The following is a 19,899-nucleotide window of genomic DNA, read 5'->3' as shown; positions in this document are numbered from 1 at the left end:
TGTCTCTTTATTCTCATGCACATCATGGGCAACGCTTATATTCTTTGCCCCTGTGTGTACATTTATCTTCATTGCTCATAAGAAAGGAAAATTGGTCCGTGTTTGAAATCTCCATTCAATTTTACTACTTTAGATTCTTGATGGCTTTTAAATAAAAAGGGGGCAAGGATTAGAGTTGGCAGCGAAGTAGATTTCAGGGACAGCTAGAAAATGGGAGAGAAGACAGCCTCTTACATTTTGATCAATTTAGTCCATGAAAATGTATACGTGAATGTACAGCTATAAAATATGTTGACACTGAACACTTTTCCTTTGGTGGAATTTAAACTTGGTGATATCTGGAGTTTTGTGTAAGCTGTTTCTTTAGCTCTACGGCAACCTATCACGATAGGTATATTCCCCTGGACCCTTTTAGTGTGGTGTTTTCCCAGAAGGGCCCTTCATAACAGTTTGATATTTTTCTTTCCTAGAACACACCCACTACCTGCTATTTTGTATGTGATATTTAGAGTTATGAAAAAAAAATTATCATTTTATATATATATAAGATATAATCATATCTCAATTTTGAGTTTTTATATTTATGCTATTAAATATAATTCCATATTGCAAGTAGCTTTAAAATTCAGCTCTTGGGATGATTTTCCTAGTCTCACTGAAGTCTTGGAAAGAATAAATTTACTTTGTTATGCATTTATTTGGGGTTAACTTAATCTTGGTATCCCGGGAGCTTAGGATTCTCTGGCTGCAGTATTTGTCATCATGTTAGTCACCAGATGAATTTAGCTTATTTTTTTGGTGAGAGAACTTTCTTCTTACTCCTCGATTTTTTTTATTCTCAAGAAGCTGCACATTCAATCAAATTAAAACAACCATTCCTGATGCAGGCATATCTTGGAGTTATTCGGTTTGGTCCCAGAGCAGAGCGATATGGTGAGGATAGCCATAGAACAAGTCATATGAATTTTTAGTTTCCCAGTGCATGTAAAAGTTATGTTTATACTACACTGTAGTCTATTAAGTATGCAATAGCATTATGTCAAAAAAATATATGTACCTTAACTAAAAATAGTTTATTGCTAAAAAATGCTAATGATCATCTGAACCTTCAGTGAGTCATAATTGTTTTTCTGGTGGAGGGTTTTGCTTCGGGGTTGATGGCTATTGACTGATCAGGGTGGTGGTTGCTGAAGGTTGGGGTGAGATGGCTGTGGCAGTTTCTTAAGACAAAACAACAGTGAGAATGTGGAATCAACCCAAATGCTCATCAGTTTATGAGTGGATTAACAAATGTGGTACATGTATGTCATAGAATACTATTCAGGCGTGAAAAAGGATGCCTTAGTGCCTTTTACAAAAATCTGGAAGGAACTGAATACCATTATCCTAAGTTAAGTATCTAAATAATGGAAAATCACCACTTGTACTCACTATTAAATTGGAACTAATCAATAAGCACACGTGCTTAGAGGGAAGTAAAACTTAACAGAAATCAAGCAGGGGTAAGGAAGAGGATGGGATGGGCAAAAATATACCTAACAGGTAGAATGAACACCATCTGGGTAACAGACACACTTATAACCATCACTGACGCATTATAAAAATGAACCATGTAATCAAAAAATTTTATATCCCCATAATACTTTGAAATTTTAAAAAAAAGAAAATAAACAATAGAAGTAAAAAAAATGAAGTCGCTACATTGATTGACTCTTCCTTTCATGAAAGATTTCTCTGTAGCATGCAATGCTGTTTGATAACATTGAATTTCTTTCAAAACTGGAGTCAATCCTCTCAAATCTTTTTGCTGCTTTATCAACTAAATTCACAGAACATTCTAAATCCTTTATTGTCATTTCAACTATATTCACAGTATCTTCACTAGGGGTAGATTCTATCTCAAGAAACCACTTTCTTTGCTTATCCATAAGAAGAAACTCCTCATCTACTCGAGTTTTATCATTAGATTGCAGCAATTCTGTGACATCTTCAGGTTCTAATTTTATTTCTCTTGATATTTCCACCAAATTTGTAGTTACTTCTTCCACCAAAGCCTTAAACCCCTCAAAGTCATCCATGAGGGGCGGAATCAGCTTCTTCTAAATTCCTATTAATGCTGATACTTTGACTTTCTCTCATGAATGACAAATGTTCTTAATGGCATCTAGAATGGTGAATGCTTTCCAGAAAGTTTCCAGTATATTTTATCCAGCTCTTTCAAAGGAATCACTATGTATGACAACTATAGCCTTAAAAAATATATTTCTTAAATAATAAGACTTGAAAGTAAAAAATATTCCTTGATCCATGGGCTACAGAATGGATGTTGTAGTAGCAAGGCATGAAAACAACATTCATCTCCTTGTGCATCTCCGTCAGAGTTCTTAGGTGACTGGGTTCATTGTCAACAGTCACATTTAGAAAGGGATTTTTTTTTTTTTTCTGAGCAGTAGCTCTCAACAGTGGGCTTAAAATATTTAGTAAACTATGCCATAAACAGAGTGCTGTCTTCAGGCTTTGCTGTTCCACCTACAACACCAGAGGCAGAGTAGATTTAGCATAATTCTTAAGGGCCTTTGAATTTTCAGATTGGTAAATGAGTGTTGGTTTCACCTTAAAGTCAATAGATGCATTAGCCCCCAACAAGAGAGTCAGCCTGCCCTTTGAAGGCTCGAAGCCAGTCATTGACTTTTTAGCTGCAAAAGTCCTGGATGGCATCTTCTTCCAATATAAGGCTGTTCTCTCTGCATTAAAAATCTGTTGTTAATGTAGCCACTTTCATCCATCACCTTAGCTACATCTTCTGGATAACCTACTGGAGCTTCTACATCAGAACCTGCTGCTTCACCTTGTACTTTTATATTATGGAGATGCTGTCTTTCCTTAAGCCTCATGAAGTAACCTCTGCTACCTTCAAACTTCTGTTCTATAACTTCCTAACCTCTGTCAACCTTCATAGAATTGAAGAGAGTTAAAGCCTTGCTCTGGATTAGACTGTGGCTGGTTTGATCTTCCATCCAGACCACTCAGACTTTCTGCATATCAGCAATGGGGCTGTTTCGCTTTCTTATCATTCATGTGATCACTGGAGTAGCACTTCTAATTTCCTTCAAGAACTTTTCCTTTGCATTCACAACTTGGCAAACTGTGTGGTGCAAAGGCCTAGCTTTTGGTCTGTCACGGCTTTCAACATGCCTTCCTCACTGAGCTTAATTATTTCTAGCTTTTGATTTAAAGCAAAAGACATGGGATTCTTCCTTTCACTTAAACATTTAGAGACCGTTGTAAGGTTATTAATTGGCCTAATTTAAATACCGTGTCTCAGGGAATAGGGAGGCCTGAGGAGATAGAGAGAGGTGGGGAATCAGCCAGTTGATAGAGCAGTCAGAACACACACATTTATTAAGTTCGCTGTCTTATATGGGCACAGTTTATGGCCCCCCAAACCAATTACAGTAGTAACATCAAAGATCACTCGTCACAGATCACCATAACAGATATACTAACAATGAAAAAATTTGAAATATTGCGAAAATTACCAATGTAGTGCACAATAAAACAAGGTATGCTTGCATTTGTGTCAACTGTTGAATTACACATCTGAGTGCAATTTGCAAAAATTTTCAAACAAAATTTTCTGAAAGAGATTTTTCTTCAAAAAAGTTATACTGTGGAATGTGCATTTCCATATCATCTGTAATAAAATCCAAGGGAAAGATTTTCTGCTTGTCATCAATAGTTTGCATTTAATGAATGCTTTATAACTTAAAGAATAAAAGAAGTCTACATAGTCTTTAACTATCCTGGCCGTATTTAGTATAGTTTCTGTGCCTAGACTTATTTAGCATTTCATATGTAATTGACACAAACCTTCACTGAAAATGAAAATTAATGAATACAGACACTTTAAGGTTTAGCATTTAAGAGAAGCAAATCAGATTTTTTTATTCAACTTTTTGTTTTTTTAAAACAAGAAATTTTTAAATTTATCATCATTTTTGAGTAACTATTATATACCATTCTGGGTGCAATGGAGAGTAATAGAAGAATATCGAGTTACATAATGACATAATTTGAAACTAATATATGATGGATTGTGAAAAAGGACTAAATTGTTTCAATATGGATGATGAGTGTGGAATTCAGGGAGGAGATATTGGTTTAGGGAACGTTTTCATGAAGAAGCCAGAGTGGAGCTGACCACTGGGGGATAGAAAGGTTCCAGATAGGTGTAAAAATATGGGCATTTATTGAAACCTTAAAATCTGTACCCCCATAATATGCCAAAATAAAAAAAAATTAAAAAAAAATATGCATATCCCAGATGAGGAGGTCACAGAGACGGTGGTGCAGAGAAAAGAATCCACATCAGATAGAAGATTCTATCATTCCATCATGTGATTCTCCTGCCTAGAGTACAAGTTAATGTTGGAGATTCAAGACTGATCTGGGCCGGGCGCTGTGGCTCACGCCTGTAATCCTAGCTCTTGGGAGGCCGAGGCGGGTGGATTGCTCAAGGTCAGGAGTTCAAAACCACCCTGAGCAAGAGCGAGACCCCGTCTCTACTATAAATAGAAAGAAATTAATTGGCCAACTGATATATATATAAAAAATTAGCCGGGCATGGTGGCGCATGCCTGTAGTCCCAGCTACTCGGGAGGCTGAGGCAGAAGGATCACTCAAGCCCAGGAGTTTGAGGTTGCTGTGAGCTAGGCTGACGCCACGGCACTCACTCTAGCCTGGACAACAAAGCGAGACTCTGTCTCAAAAAAAAAAAGAAAAAAAAAAAAGACTGATCTGATCGAGCAGGTAAAACAGATTAGGAGAGGAAGGTCAGATGGAAGCACAGGCACAAGGATTAGTGTCTGTCTCTCCCTCTCTCATAATATTCTTTTAATAACTGTTGCAAGTAAGTTTAGGAAGAAAGCATTTATAGTTCCCATAATTAAAGCTCATCATGAAATAAACACCCACTAAGGGAGATAGGCAAACCTCAGGAGCAGCCTGGCCAAATGGAAAATTCAAAGATCTCTCCAAAAAGACCAGTTGTATTTTTGAAATTCTTACCAAGAGGACAGGTGTCATGGCTGGGAGTTACGTTTTCCTACAGCTTGCATCTGGCTATTATAATGAGACATGGAGAGGGGATAACTGGTAGATGGACTCAATAATGTAGCAAGTGTTGCCCAACATTCTCATTTCATCCTGTTGTGTATTTCAGAGCTTAAATTGACCACATCTGTTATGTGTATTTTGTCTTATTTTGACATCAGTAATTTGTGCTTGAATCTATATAAAATGACATCTTTATTCTGTAAATAAACTGGTATCTTACAGAATACCATACTCTGTCCTTTTCAGGTGGCTGACCTATTCCATTTCATGATTTGAGATAAAAATGAACTGCCTCAGGTTGTTCTTTAAAAGTAGACCCAACTCTATTCTTAGCTCCTTCCTACTCCTCTTCCAGGCATTCTAATTCCAGGTTCTGTGTGCCACCTTTGATATCTGTTTTCTACTTTTTTTTTTTTTTTTTAGATGACTCACTAAGATTTCCTTTTTTAGCTGATTGGACTACAATTCCTACTTGACCCTTTGATCAGTATACCAGTATATACTTTCTGATTTTATTAATAGTATCAACTCTGGAGTCATAAAAGAATAATACCTTCCTTGAATTTGGTCCTTTAGGATGAGATCACTCTTCACTTTTTTCTTTCCATTTAAATTTTCTGAATTATAATAGTTGATTCAAGTAAAACTAGGGTGTTCCAAATAGACTTTTAGGAGGCATATCAGTAGAGACAACTAGGAGGCCTTTTGGAGAAATGTGCAAATTTGAAATTTTAATTCAGATGTTTTATAGCCGCGTTTCATCAGGTTTTTTATTTTGGGTGATGAAATGGTAGATAATGCCTACCTGCTTGCAGGCCAAACCTCTAATAAGCGTCAGTGCATGACTCATGATTTTGTTGAACAATGAATCATGGTGGCTTCCTGGATATCTGATTGTGGAGGGAATCCTCAATTGAATTTGATAAGAGTAGGAGTATGTCATTCTCACCTATGAAGAATGCTTTTATTCGCATAAAGTTCTACTTTCGGATTTTCTCTTTGCACTTTTTTATATTTCTAATCTTATTAAAAACTTAAATTATTTTCCTCACCACTGGATTAAATTCAAAACTCAAATCCCTTGGCCTGTTTGTGACTTCACTTCATCTATTCCCCCATCGCCCCATCACTGGCCAACTTGACATTCTGTAAATGTAACGCTATTCTGTGGAACACATTCTTCTCACAGGTGTCATCTTGTCATGTTCCAGAGCATACAGGGCCCAGCAGAAATGTCTGTCTTTACCTTAGAGCTTCTCTGCTAACCCCAGCCAGCGGCTAAGCCCCTGTCCGGTAGATCTCTCATAGAACTCTGTGCCTTTTTTAGTGTCTGGCATGTTTTGCTTTGTTCTGTGGTTATTTCAGTACATATTCTTTTCCCTCTGGGGCAGGAGATGTAACATATAATTGTATTCCTAATACTTTATTGAACAAGATATGATCTCAGTCGATGTGCGTGGAAGGAATAATGGAGTTTCTGAGTAAACATTTGGAACAAAGCATTTTAGAATTAGTGTAGAATTAAATTTTCTTGCAAGCTCAGATACTTTTAACCTTAAATTTTGTGCAAGCTTCTGTCTTGCTTTTGCCATATTCCTTGATACTAATAAACACCACATGATTATGATATATGTGCTAGCTTTATCTCTCATATACTGTGTCTTTTCATCTACCCTGCATGAAATACTTGTATTGAATTTCTAATGGCAATTAATATGAAATTTTGAGGTTAAATTGTATATACTACTTTATTTATTGGGTTGCATGCAATGTATTTTATGAAATGTTCTCATAGCATTTGCTTTTGCAGTTTAAATGGATTACTTAAAGAATTAGGAGAAGGGAGAATTAAAGGATTTACAGTGTAGCACAGCAAAGAAGTGTTTCCTTAGTAACTAAAACCAAAGTTATGCAGAGACACCAGGAACTGGAGCTTGCTTTGAAATCTTACCCAGTAAGCAACTTAGACTTAAAAAAATGGAAATTGGCCAAATAAAGTAGAAATAATAAAGGAAACGTATTAGACTCATGCTGATTTGCATGGTCATGCATGGCATAGTAAGATTCAGAGAATAAAGTTAACCTTTGATGTTTTTTAAAGGTTACTTTGCAAAATCATGTAATTAAAATTTTATTTCTGTAGCCAAGCTGTACTTTAGAAGGAAACAGTTAATTATAAAATCAAAAATCTAGAAGTAGAGTTATGATTAGGATAGTTAGCAAGTCGGTAGCAAGCACCTTCCTAGAATATCAGTTACGATTTGCCACTTGACTGAAGAGTTTGATTTTCTTGAGGACCTTGGATAACCCAAGACCAGGGATGGCAAACTTCCAGCTAGGAGTTACATCTCTCCTCAAGCAGATGACATCTTGCTTTCTGGACAGTATTATTCTAGCCAGGAAAACTATAGCTCAGGGAGGAAAGGGTTGTTAGATGTGGGCACTCTGGAATAAAGCTGCTTCAAGGTTTGGAGCAAAGAGCTGCGAAGAACAGTTCACCAACTAGCCAAATGAAGGGAGGGAGGGAGGAACAGCAGGTAGGGTTTTTATCACTCTGAATGTTATAGCTCAGGTGAATAGGAATCACAATTTACCTCCACACTGTGATTTCTCTCCTTCTCACTTTTCTGTTTTTTTGTTTTTTGAGACAAGTCTCACTCTATTGCCCAGGCTAGAGTGCATGGGCATTATCATAGTTCACAGAAACCTCAAACTCCTGAGCTCAAGAAATCCTCCTGCCTCAGCCTCCCAAGTAGCTGGGACGACAGGCAAGCATCACCACGCCCAGCTAATATTTTTTATTTTTTTGTAGAGACGGGGTCTTGTTATGTTGCCCAGGTTGATCTTAACCCTTGGCCTCAAGCCATCCTCCCACCTCTGCTTCCCAAAGTGCTGAGATTACAAATGTGAGCCACTGCGTCCAGCCCTCTTCTATAGTTTTGGTTGCCCACCTCACTCTACCCCAGGTAGCATGCCAGAACATCAGGAGGAGCCTTTTGATTTTGGTTTTGTGTTCTCTCTGGCATTCTTCTGTTTAATCACTGCTTCATTGCAATTTTCTCTTCTTTCACTCTTTGGAAGAGGCCTGCTTTAACGTGATAGTTTCAGTTTTGGAATGTTTTATCTTTATATATCCTTAAAATGGAAGAACATGGTTGTTATTTTCTTTTTTTTTTTAGGTGAAATGTAAAATGCTTTTTACGGTGAACCATCCAGTCTATACCCCCTTAAAAATCCCCTGCCTCCACCTTAATATATTTCCCTAGAAGAGTGGAAATCCAACACTTCGTCCCCGTACCCATTGCCTACCTTCAGCTTTGGAGCCAGATTGTTCTGGTAGTTGTGGACTGGCTCCAGGGCAGAGGCAGGGTTCTAGTGTGGGATGAGTCTGTGGTTTCCTAATTTGGTGATTATAGAACACTCAGGGAAAGACACAGGCTGATTTGGCTTAATGATGTGTTTATTTTGTCATTGATGAAAAGTAAAAGCAAAGTTTTCTGAGGGTTTGACTTCTGAACCCAGAAATTTAACCTGCACTGCGGATAACAGCCAGTAACAAATGTTTTGTAGCAAACATTCTAGAAGAGGTAGCTGGTTACAGGGAAAGAAGTGGCAGTTTTGTTCATCATTAAAGCCCCAATTTTAGTATGATTCTTGGTATTTTGTAGGCTTTCAGTGAAGGTTGCTGGGGGAAAAAATGTGTGTAAACTTGGCTATTTCACTAAATCTCTCTAGAACTTACTTTTCCCATGAACGAACTGAGGGTATTAAATCAGGTCAGTAAATGATTGTCTAGCCTTTGCATTTATATTCTTCATATACATACTGAAAGCCTACCATGTTCTGGGACCCATGCTCAGTTTTTATTTTTACTTTTTACAGTCCTAAACTAGGAACAGAACAAATTTTCTTTTGGAGGCAGAGTCTCCCTCTAGTTGCCCCAGTTAGAGTGCCGTGGCATCAGCCTAGGTCACAGCAACCTCCAACTCCTGGGCTCAAGCAATCCTCCTGCCTCAGCCTCCCGAGTAGCTGGGACTGCAGGCATGCACCACCATGCCTGGCTAGTTTTTTTTTCTATATATTTTTAGTTGGCCAATTAATTTCTTTCTATTTTTAGTAGAGGCGGGGGCTCGCTCTTACTCAGGCTGGTCTCGAACTCCTGAGCTCAAACGATCAGCCCGGCTCAGCCTCCCAGAGTGCTAGGATTACAGGCGTGAGCCACCATGCCCGGCCCAGAACAATTTTTTTAATGGTAACGTAGGGGAGATACATTTGAATATTTACAAACACAATTAAATCACCTCAAGTATAGCAGATGATTCTATTCTTTTAAATATTCACAGTGCCTTGTAAAATAACTGATCTAATCCACACATGCTGTCCCTGTTAATGCTTTGAGGTGCTCACAAGGAGGACTTTTGCAGGCCTTGGTGTGGCATGCTGTGCGTGCTGGCAGACCAGCCACTCCTAGTCCACGCTTGCAGAGCTCAGCACCCGTTTTAATTTTGACCAATCGAGACTTGGGACTCCTCCAGCCCACTTTTCCTTTTATCTTCCTCACTCACAACCCGTTAACTAAATGTTTCATCTGGCAAAAGGAGATGAAAAGTTATTTCTCGTAAAAGTAATTTCTTAAGACCTTTTTGGTCATCACTCACCTACCCTGTGTTCAATATAAGAAAGTTATTCTGGTTCTACTGAAGCCAGCTGTCTATAAAGTAAGGTCGTTAGGCTGTTTAATTAAAGAAAAAGAGTTTAATTAGTTAAAGAAGGAGTTTAACCCCACATCAGCTGTAATCTCAGAGGACCACGCAGAGGGAATAATTAGGAAGTTGGCTTTTATTTTTCTACTCAAGAGTCTCAAGTCAGTTTCTTTTTCAGTAGAGAAGTGGAAAACATCTGATCTTGAACAACCCATACTCTTGGCAAGATTAAGGAAAGAAATCCATTAATCTGATTACTTTACTTTTGGAGTATTAAAGGATTCAAATTCCTAAGGTTCTCTAAATTTTAATGATTCCAATAGCACTTCTGTCTGAGAATCTCAAAGCATTTCACAAATGCGTTCAGTCGCACATACACTTCAAAGCAAGCACTTTTATCCTTCTTTCTTTTTGGTGATAAAATCAAGACAAAGAAAGGTTAACACATATTTACAACCATCACAGACTGTTTGGTGGTAAATGAAGAATTGTAGGTGACCTTTTGTTCAGTTCATCACTCAAATGGTTAGTCAACATTTCACAAAACTAGTGCGGACCAATTCCCTTGAGAATGTATGGCTGAATCTTAAGGGACATATTTTGCTATAAAAGTGTAGAAAAGTATGCACAGACTAATGTTTCTGAAAATGAATAGCAGAAAAGATAATGTGCTCTGAATTACAATTTCATGTATTATATTCCAGGCTGAATTGAGCGAATAGAGAAAATTTTGTTGTTCCTTCTCCAAATAGATTTAGTACAAAGTGTGTTATCATCTTTTGTGTGGTTTTCATTTTGCAAATAGGAAAGATTACTTTGTATTAGCCAGTGGAATGCAGATTTCAAATCGTGCAAAGGTTGCTCATTTATCGTTTTCCTACCTAAATAAGCTCCCTAATGTAGAACCATCCCTCTGTTTTGCTCACTAGGATACCATATACCATTGTTCATCCTTCCTTGTCCAAAAATGTTGCTTTCTCCCCAGTCATTTCTTTACCCTCTTCCTTTTCCTGCCCTCTGAATCTTCTACATGTGATTAATGTGTCTCTATGGATCACTAGTTGTGTAGCCAAGACTGTGTCAAATGTTGTGGGGAATCCTGGAGAGTGACATCCTGTCCCTCCCCTCAAATGGCTTACACTCCTAATGAGGAGATACAGAGCATGGAAGACATTGTAAGAACCCAGCAGGTGCTGGATTGTGACTTACTAGGGAGAGCAAAGTGTGCTCAGAGGAGGAAAGCCGGCACTATGTGATAGCCACCTCCTCTCGACTCAAAAGGATGTGTTATCTGACTTCTCTTATTGTGTCTTAGCACATTGGACCAAATCGACAGGTATCTATTTATTAATATCTCCTTTGTACTCATTCCGTTGGAACTTCTAGGGGCCAGGCTTCTATCTGCACACCTTTTGTCTTTAGCATTACCCCCAGTAATTAGGCATGGTTGTTTTTCAGTGTTCACAGTGAGGTTTCCTTGAGTCAAACTTTGAAGGGTGAGTGGGGATTTAGGTTGACTGACCAAGGTATGCCCGAGCTCTGGAGCTACAAGCCCAAGGCTTGGTGACCAAGATGAGTGGAATGGAAATCTCCAATAGGGAAGAAGAGACCATCCTGACCGGGGCATGCTGTGTAGGTTTGTTCCTAAAGGAAATGAAATAAACATTAGTTTCTTCCACCCCCCCCCCCCCACACACACCCAGTTACCACTGACTGCTTAGGTGCACCATGGAAAACCTGCCTGTGCTCAGATTCTTCATAGCTCTTCTTGCTGGCTGTGTGAGCATGGGAATACCCCACTTAAAACCTTAAATCAGTCTTTTTGTAATGAATGCAGAGATTAAACAGTAACATATTCATAGAATAATGGTTCATTTGGCAAAGGCTCCTCCCTGTAAATTGCCAACATTTTGAAATCTGATAGCCTTTCACACTTTGGTTGATAATAGAGGTTGCATCTTTTTAATTGTTATGAAAGTATGAAAATGGAGGTCTGGTTCATCACTGTGTGCTCATAGTACAGTTTTTTTTTTTTTTTTTTTTTTTTTTTTGAGACAGAGTCTCACTTTGTTGTCCAGGCTAGAGTGAGTGCCGTGGCGTCAGCCTAGCTCACAGCAACCTCAAACTCCTGGGCTCAAGCGATCCTGCTGCCTCAGCCTCCCGAGTAGCTGGGACTACAGGCATGTGCCACTATGCCCGGCTAATTTTTTATATATATATCAGTTGGCCAATTAATTTCTTTCTGTTTATAGTAGAGACGGGGTCTCACTCTTGCTCAGGCTGGTTTTGAACTCCTGACCTTGAGCAATCCGCCCGCCTCGGCCTCCCAAGAGCTAGGATTACAGGCGTGAGCCACAGCGCCCGGCCTCATAGTACAGTTTGATGTCCAGAAAAGAGCATGAGATTTGAGACCAGAAAGCCACAATTGAAGTCTGGCCCCTGCTCTTACAGCCTATGCCGCCTTTATCCAATGATTGCACTCCTCTAACATTGTAAATCGTTGTGAGCAGTAATGCCTAATCTGCGGGTTGTTGTGGGAACAAGCAGTAAAGACACACATTAAAATCATTTTAGGAATTGAAAAGCCCTTTAAGATGAGTAGTAATAACAATTGTTATTCTGTTTCTATCCAAGTATCTGCAAGAAGTGCTGAAATTTCAATAATAGAGGAAAACAGGTCTGGTAAAATGTAACAATATGAGTGTTATATCAATAGGTGGGATTTTAATTTGCCTAATAAATCCTAGCATTGTGCACAGAATCATGATAGAGGGCATTTTATTCTGGAAATTATTCATATGTGCCATTTGCATGATAAACACAGCATTCATTCCTTAATTACTGTAATTCTTATAAATAAACCAGTGATGATGGAACCAGCTATGAGGGTTAACCCTTTCAATTTCAGCCTTTTTAACACTTAAACTACATTCATTCCATGCCTTCTATATGCCGGACACATTTAATGGTCCTCAACACTCTGTGAAGCAGCTTTTCGTGTTTAGGTTTTCTTAATAAGAAAATAGATGTAGAGAGGCTAGAGGATGTTCCCCTGGTCTCATAAGAAGTAAAATGTATGAGGCAGGTTGTCCTCAAGTCTAACCCAGTGCTCTTTTCACTGCTACGGCAGAAGGCAAGTTCATTCTAAATTTCATTCTGAGCCTTTGCTCAAAGGTCTTAGGTGCATCTGCCTTTAACTAACTGTGAGCCTCACACCACAGCAAGGCACTGTGGCTGTGAAAAGTGTGCACATCACATAATCTCATACTCAAAAGAGACTTGCACATGAAGTGTTAGGGATTCTAAGATGTCGGTTTTATAAGTAAGATTTAAAAATATATGCATTTCGTGAAAATTGTTCTATGCAACCTCAAACATACATACAGGCCAAAGTTCTTCCGTTTATGAGTGTGGGGCATCATTTTATATATGAAGCTTTGCAAATCATTTTTTAAAAGCTCTAACAAGCTTTGCCAGTGCTGCTCACTCCAAATGAGTGTGATTATTGGTTAATCAGAATGGTTAGAGTAACTGAATGGATGTTGTAATATGATTAACTGTAAATGTTGACTCCCTGGTCCCTCTTGAAAACAAGCGGGTTCAGCCAGCTTAATGAGGTTTTCCTGGAGTGTTTACAAATTTTAAATAATTAAAATTAAATTGAATGGAAGTTCTTTGTAATTATAACTGCAATTACATCATTATCATCCAGGCAATTGGAAAGAGGTGGGGCAGATGAGTTCTAAGTTTAAAGTCAAAGTAATTATTTTCACAAAATGATGTCAGATATTTTCGAAAGTTTCTCATTTCAGTTAGCCATAGAAACAAATACTCTGAGAGTTCATAATCCAGTATGTTTTCTTTCTTTCTTTTTTCCAAACCTACATAAATTGGATTCTCTTCATAGGAATGTTTTTAAGGAGTATCATCAATTTTAGCAACTTTAATGACTATTAAGAGCTGGTGAGGAAGCAGTGAGTTTGGGCATGTGCAGGCTCCAGATTCTGTGGGGGTCAGAGCCAGGGGACTGCTGAGACCCTGTCTATAGAGAGGTTTTGGAAAAGTGCCTACCTAACACAGCACTTTTTGTAATTTGGTACTTTGGACTGGAAAAACCAATGCTTTTGTTCACAAAGCAGGCATGAATCGTAGCCTGGATGATGAAGGCAGTATACAATTTGAAATCGTCATGGCAGCTGAAGGAGCGAGAGACAAATGAAATTGAATTTAAGAAGGTGTCTGTACACTATTGCCCTTTAAGTGTGTTTCTGTAGCCAAAGAAGCAAACTAGGGCAAATCACTCTGAAATTTTTTCTTGGCATGAATTATTTTGATAAGCTGACCTGTCAATTTACTTGGATTGTAAAGATGGAGCCAACAACAGGATAGACAGGTACAGGATGCTTGGATACACTAACTCTAGCAAAGAGAGCAACCTGTTCTCCTGACCCCTTGTGTTTCCTCTCTTCTGAAGAAACCTCATGCTAATCTTCACCTTTCTAGAAATTACTTTTCCCTTTTTCTGAAATCATGTAAATAATTTGTAATCCTTTGCCTATTGCCTTTATATAGTTTTTAAATGACTTCTAAGAGGCTGAGTATTTTATCTCTCTGTAGTGAAATTTAAAACTCCTTTGGAGGAACTCTGCCTTTAAGTCATTTGTTTGAAGACTGTAAAACTATTTTTTAAATTTCAGTTTTTTAAAAAAACTAAGATATATTCAGTTTTTTAAATTTAAACACTTGGAAAAACTAAATAGTTCTGTTCATATTGTATAAAGAATGATATAAAATAGTGCCCTCCTTACCTTTCTGAGGTTCCAGCTACCCATGGATAACCATGATCTGAAAATATTACTTGGAAAAGTCCAGCCATAATTAATAAACTTCAAAATTGTTTGTTATTCTGAATAGCATGATGAAATCTCCCACCCTCCTGTTCCATCCTGTCTGGGATGTGAATCATCCCTCTTTCCAGCATGTCCACAGTGTATGCACTAACCACTTAGTCACCTAGTAGCCATCTTGGTGATCAGATCCACTGTCTCAGTATCCAGTACCTCAGTGCTGTGTTCAAGATCAGTAGTAGCCTAATGCTATGTCATAATGCCTCCATCATTCATTCTACTTCATCTCATCACAAGAAGAATGGTGAATACAGTACATACAATAGGATATTTTGAGAGAGAGACCACATCCACGTAACTTTATTACGGTATATTGTTATAGTTCTATTTTATTATAAGTCATTGTTGTCAAACTTTTACTGTGCCTAATTTATGAATTAAACTTTGTCATGGGTATATAGATATAAAAAAAAAAAAACAGACTGTATATAGGATTCAGTACTGTCCTCAATTTTAGGCATCCACTAGGGGGCTTGGTCGGTATCTCCTGTGAATAGGGAGGTACTGCTGTAATGAACCGTTGACTCTCAACACCCAGATTAAGAAATAGAATATTACAGTACAGTGAAGCAATAATAATTAAATCAGCCTGGTACTGGCACAAGAACAGAAGCATCGATATTTGGAATAGGACTGAGATTCCAGAGATGAAACCATCTGCATACAGTAACCTAATCTTTCATAAAGCAGACAAAAATATACAATGGGGAAAAGAATCTATCTTCAATAAATGGTGCTGAGAAAACTGGATAGCTACATGTAGAAGAATGAATCAGGATCTCTACCTCTCACCGCTCACAAAAATCCACTCAATATTGGTAACAGACTTAAACCTAAGGCATGAAACCTTAAGAATCCTAGAAGAAGATGATGTGAAAAACCTTTCAGAAATAGGCCTAGGCAAAGAATTCTTGAAGAAAACCCCCAAAGCAATCACCGCATCAACAAAAATAAACAAATGGGATTTGATCAAATTAAAAAGCTTCTGCACAGTCAAGGAAACTAATATTAGAGCAAATAGACAACCTACAGAATGGGAGAAAATATTTGCTCTCTACACTTCCGATAAAAGTCTGATAACAAGAATCTGCCTAGAACTCAAAAGAATTAACAAGTAAAAAAATCAAACAACCTCATCAAGAAATGGGCAATGGAAATGAACAGAAACTTTTCCAAAAAAGACAGAATAATTGCCTGCAAACATATAAAAAAAATGCTCAGCATCTCTAATCATTAGAGAAATGCAAATCAAAACCACAATGAGATACCACCTAATCCCAGTGAGAATGGCCTGTATCAAGAAATCCCAAAACAACAAATGCTGGCGAGGATGCGGAGAGACGGAACACTCTTACGCTACTGGTGGGACTGCAAATTAGTGCAACCTTTGTGGAAAAGAATTTGGAGATACCACAAAGAGCTAAAAATAGAAATACCATTTGATTCAGCAATAGCATTATTAGGCATCTACCCCAAAGAGCATTCTATTATAAAGACATTCTATTATAAGACATTCTATTATAAAGACATCTGCACCTGAATGTTTATGGCAGCACAATTCACTATTGCAAGGACGTAGAAACAACCCAGTGTCTTGTCAATCCATGAGTGGATTATTAAAATTTGGTATATGTTCACAATGGAATATTACTCAATTCTAAGAAATGACAGCGAGCTAGCATCACTTATTTTATCCTGGATTAAGCTTAAACTCATTATCAAAGTGAGGTGACACAAGATCAGAATAATGGTCTCCACATGTACTCGCCATCAAATTGGTACTGACTGATTATCACTGTGATACTCTAAGGGTGATGGTGTTCATCAGGAATTTGGGTGTTGGGAGGATAGATCCACATCTGAGGAATGTGGTGAGCATTGTGGAGGGGAAGGGCATACCTCTAACCCTTGCTAGGGAGAGGTAAAGATTTAAAATGTAACCAAAATGCTAAAAATAAAACATTTATCTGGTGTCGGGCATGTGGGAGGGGAGAGGAAGGGATGGGTATCTACATACATAGTGAGTGTGATGTGCACTGTCTGGGGGATGGACTGAAGTTCTGACTCGAGGGGGGGGTGGCAAGGGCAATGTACGCAGACTTAACCTTTGTACCTCCATACTATGCTGAAATAAAAAAAAAAAAGAAATAGAATATTACAAATAAAATTATTATCATCTTTGTAATTCTCTTGGATCTGATTCTCCTCCTTTCAGTTTCAGAGTTAATGTAATCTTAAACTCAGTGTCTGTTAGTCACATTCATCGTTTTACTTTTTTTATTTACTTTTGGCGTTCCAAGTCCATGTATAGTATTGTTTCCCATTTATGAAACATTACAAAAGTGGTAACATACTGTATGTATTCTTCTTTATGTCATCTTTTCTGGCTCAACATTTTGTTAGGTTTATCCATGTTGACAGTACATTGTTTTCTGTGGTGTGCAGTCCATCATATGGATGAGCCCCAGTTACTTTTCTTTGTGGCTTTTACAGACAGTGCTGCTATGAACTTTCTTGGTTGTATCTCTTTGAGCACATGTGTTAGAGCTTCTCCAGGGGTGCATAAATAGGTAGGAGTGAAATTGCTAGGTTGTTTGGCATACTTATTTTTCAACTCTTCTAGGTTTCTAGAATGGCTACATCAATTTATACTCCCACTAGGAGTGCTTAAAATGCCCAGAGCTCCACATCCTCCAAATCAAAAAAGTTTTGATTTTGATATACTTAGGGTTTTTTGGTCAAAAAAAAAAAAAAAAAAAAAAATTAAAAAAAAAAGTATGTTTGTCAAATCATTTTCATTGTGGTTTTTATTTGAACTTACATATTCTTAATGAAGCTGAGCATCTTTTTATATGTTTTTGGGCCGTTCATGTATAGTATTTCTTCTGTGAAGTGTTTTGCTTATGTTTTCATTGAGTTGTTTATCATCATCTTACTGATACATGGGATACCAATTCTTTTTTGGTAATATGCATTATAAATACTGACTTTAATTTTGTGGCCTGCTTTTTCAATATTTTTATTTGTATCTTTTGATGAATAGAATATTTTATATTAATGCAGTTGTATTTATCAGACTTTCCCTTCATTATTTGTACTTTTGGGGTCCTTTTTAAGGAATATTCCAAATTCATAAAAATATTATCCTATCCTATCAACATTGGTCTATATGGATTATATAAAGTAAGCATCTAATTATGGATAAACAATTCCCCAGCACCATTTATTGAGTAGCTTGTCTTTTTCCCATTGTCCATACAATGCCAGTTATGTCAAATATCAACTTTTCAGATGTATGTGGGTCAGTTTCAGGGCTCTCCCTTCTGTAGCATCTGAATCCTTAATGAGATTTAATAGTCCACTTGGTCAGGACCTGCACTTTCATGTATTATTTAAAACATACTACTGTGCTATTTGTATTATTGAGTCAACCTATTCTTCTGGTCAATCAAAAAACTATCATAGAGTTCCAAGCTGTGTGCTCAGCATTGAACCAGAAACAGGACAGTAAACAGGAAGTGAACAGGATAATAAAATATGAGATAAAGTCTTTTCAAGATGGACAAGTAAAGCAAAGTGCAAGCATTTATTATGTACCCATTCTAGGCATTCTGTGACAAGCTTAGGGAGTTAGTGTTTCTGGGTATAGAATGTTAACTTTCACACAACAATTAGAGTATAGTTTCAGACAAATTTTATTGGTGTTAAATTGTACTGTTTATTCTGTACATGCTAGAGAATTTCAGAAGGAAGTGTTGGACACTATACATAATTTATTCCTTAACAAAGAAGGGAGAGTGTGATTATCGCATGGTTAATCAGGAATATAAATACTTGGCACTGATTAAACTCTGGTATTTTTTTCTTAATTCTTTTAGTCCATTTCTTTGCCTAAAGTTATATTAGTCCCATGAAAAACTGTTCTAACTCTTCTTCACAGAATAATATGTGACTTAAAATGTTAAACCCAAAAGAAACATCATCAGGGTCTCTAGGATTCTCCATTCAAACCTAGTGAACCTCAGGTAGGAACCCCCAGCTACTGGAGGACCAGTCTTTTCAGGTCGTTAATGTAGAAGCAAATCCCAGGTCCTCTGAGGATTCATCCTGATGCCCACAGTGTGATCCTGGACACCACCGCTGAAATTCCTAAAAAAGGTCTTTCTTTGATGCAGAAATGTTGTATCTCTCACCGCTAACAGCTGTCTTCACCAACTGACATTATATTTAAGTACCTAATTAAATGGGTAAACTCTTATTTTACCTTAATTTGAGGTTGCTTTTTAAGAAATATAACCGTTCAACTGTCAGATGTAATTATTTAGAATTTTCGACATATTTGATAGTCCTACAAAATTATTTATATCTGTGTAAAATCTAACGTTTCTCTCCAGTACAAAAGAACAATGACACTAAGATGAAATAAGTAGACTAGACCACCTTAAAAGAAATGCTGATTTTCACTCATCTATTTAGTTGGGCTTAAATTAAATGAGGTTACGTTAAATAATGCCGACGGCAAGTTGTCCCAACATGGCTCAGTCAGTAAGGTTCATCTAATCCTTGATTAATATTAATCCTTAATTATGTGACATTTTAAAAGTGCATGTGTGTGCATGGGCACAAACACACACAACACCTACACCAGTTTACAGAGTAGCTAACTATTCGTATTATAAATAGAAATTTTGGTATGTTAATATGGAAGCAATTTTAAAGAGGTTTAAGTTTGTCAAATCCAATGACTTATCAGAGATATTTTAAAAAACAATTAAATTCAATTCATTTTCCACAAACTATTTGGCTCCATGTAAAAGTTATTTTACTGTCTGCTCACCTTTCTTTTGGAAGAGCATTTCAAACCAATTAACATGTAGACTAAGAAAGAAACCTTGAGGCCGGGCGTGGTGGCTCACGCCTGTAATCCTAGCTCTCTGGGAGGCCGAGGCGGGCGGATTGCTTGAGGTCAGGAGTTCAAAACCAGCCTGAGCAAGAGCGAGACCCCGTCTCTATAAAAAAAAAAAAAAAAAAAAAAAAAGAAAGAAACCTTGGCTTGCTGCACCACCTCCTCCCACCTGGGCCACATACTTTTCATTATTCACCAATAGCTACTCAGTGATGCACCAAGCAATTAGTAAATTCTCACTCTATTTGCTAAACTTTGGACTATGTGC

General features: G+C 37.5%; 1 protein-coding gene across 1 annotated transcript in view; it reads left to right on the top strand.

The window, feature by feature from the left end:
- NCKAP5 (NCK associated protein 5) overlaps positions 1–19,899 on the top strand; it is a 919,491-nt gene that overhangs the window by 549,173 nt on the left and 350,419 nt on the right. The window lies entirely within an intron of this gene.

The sequence above is a fragment of the Microcebus murinus genome, chromosome 8, assembly GCF_040939455.1.
Source record: "Microcebus murinus isolate Inina chromosome 8, M.murinus_Inina_mat1.0, whole genome shotgun sequence".
In the NCBI taxonomy this organism is placed as follows: Eukaryota; Metazoa; Chordata; class Mammalia; order Primates; family Cheirogaleidae; genus Microcebus; species Microcebus murinus.
The sequence above is the reverse complement of the archived record's forward strand: the minus strand, read 5'-3'. Positions and strand labels throughout refer to the sequence as shown.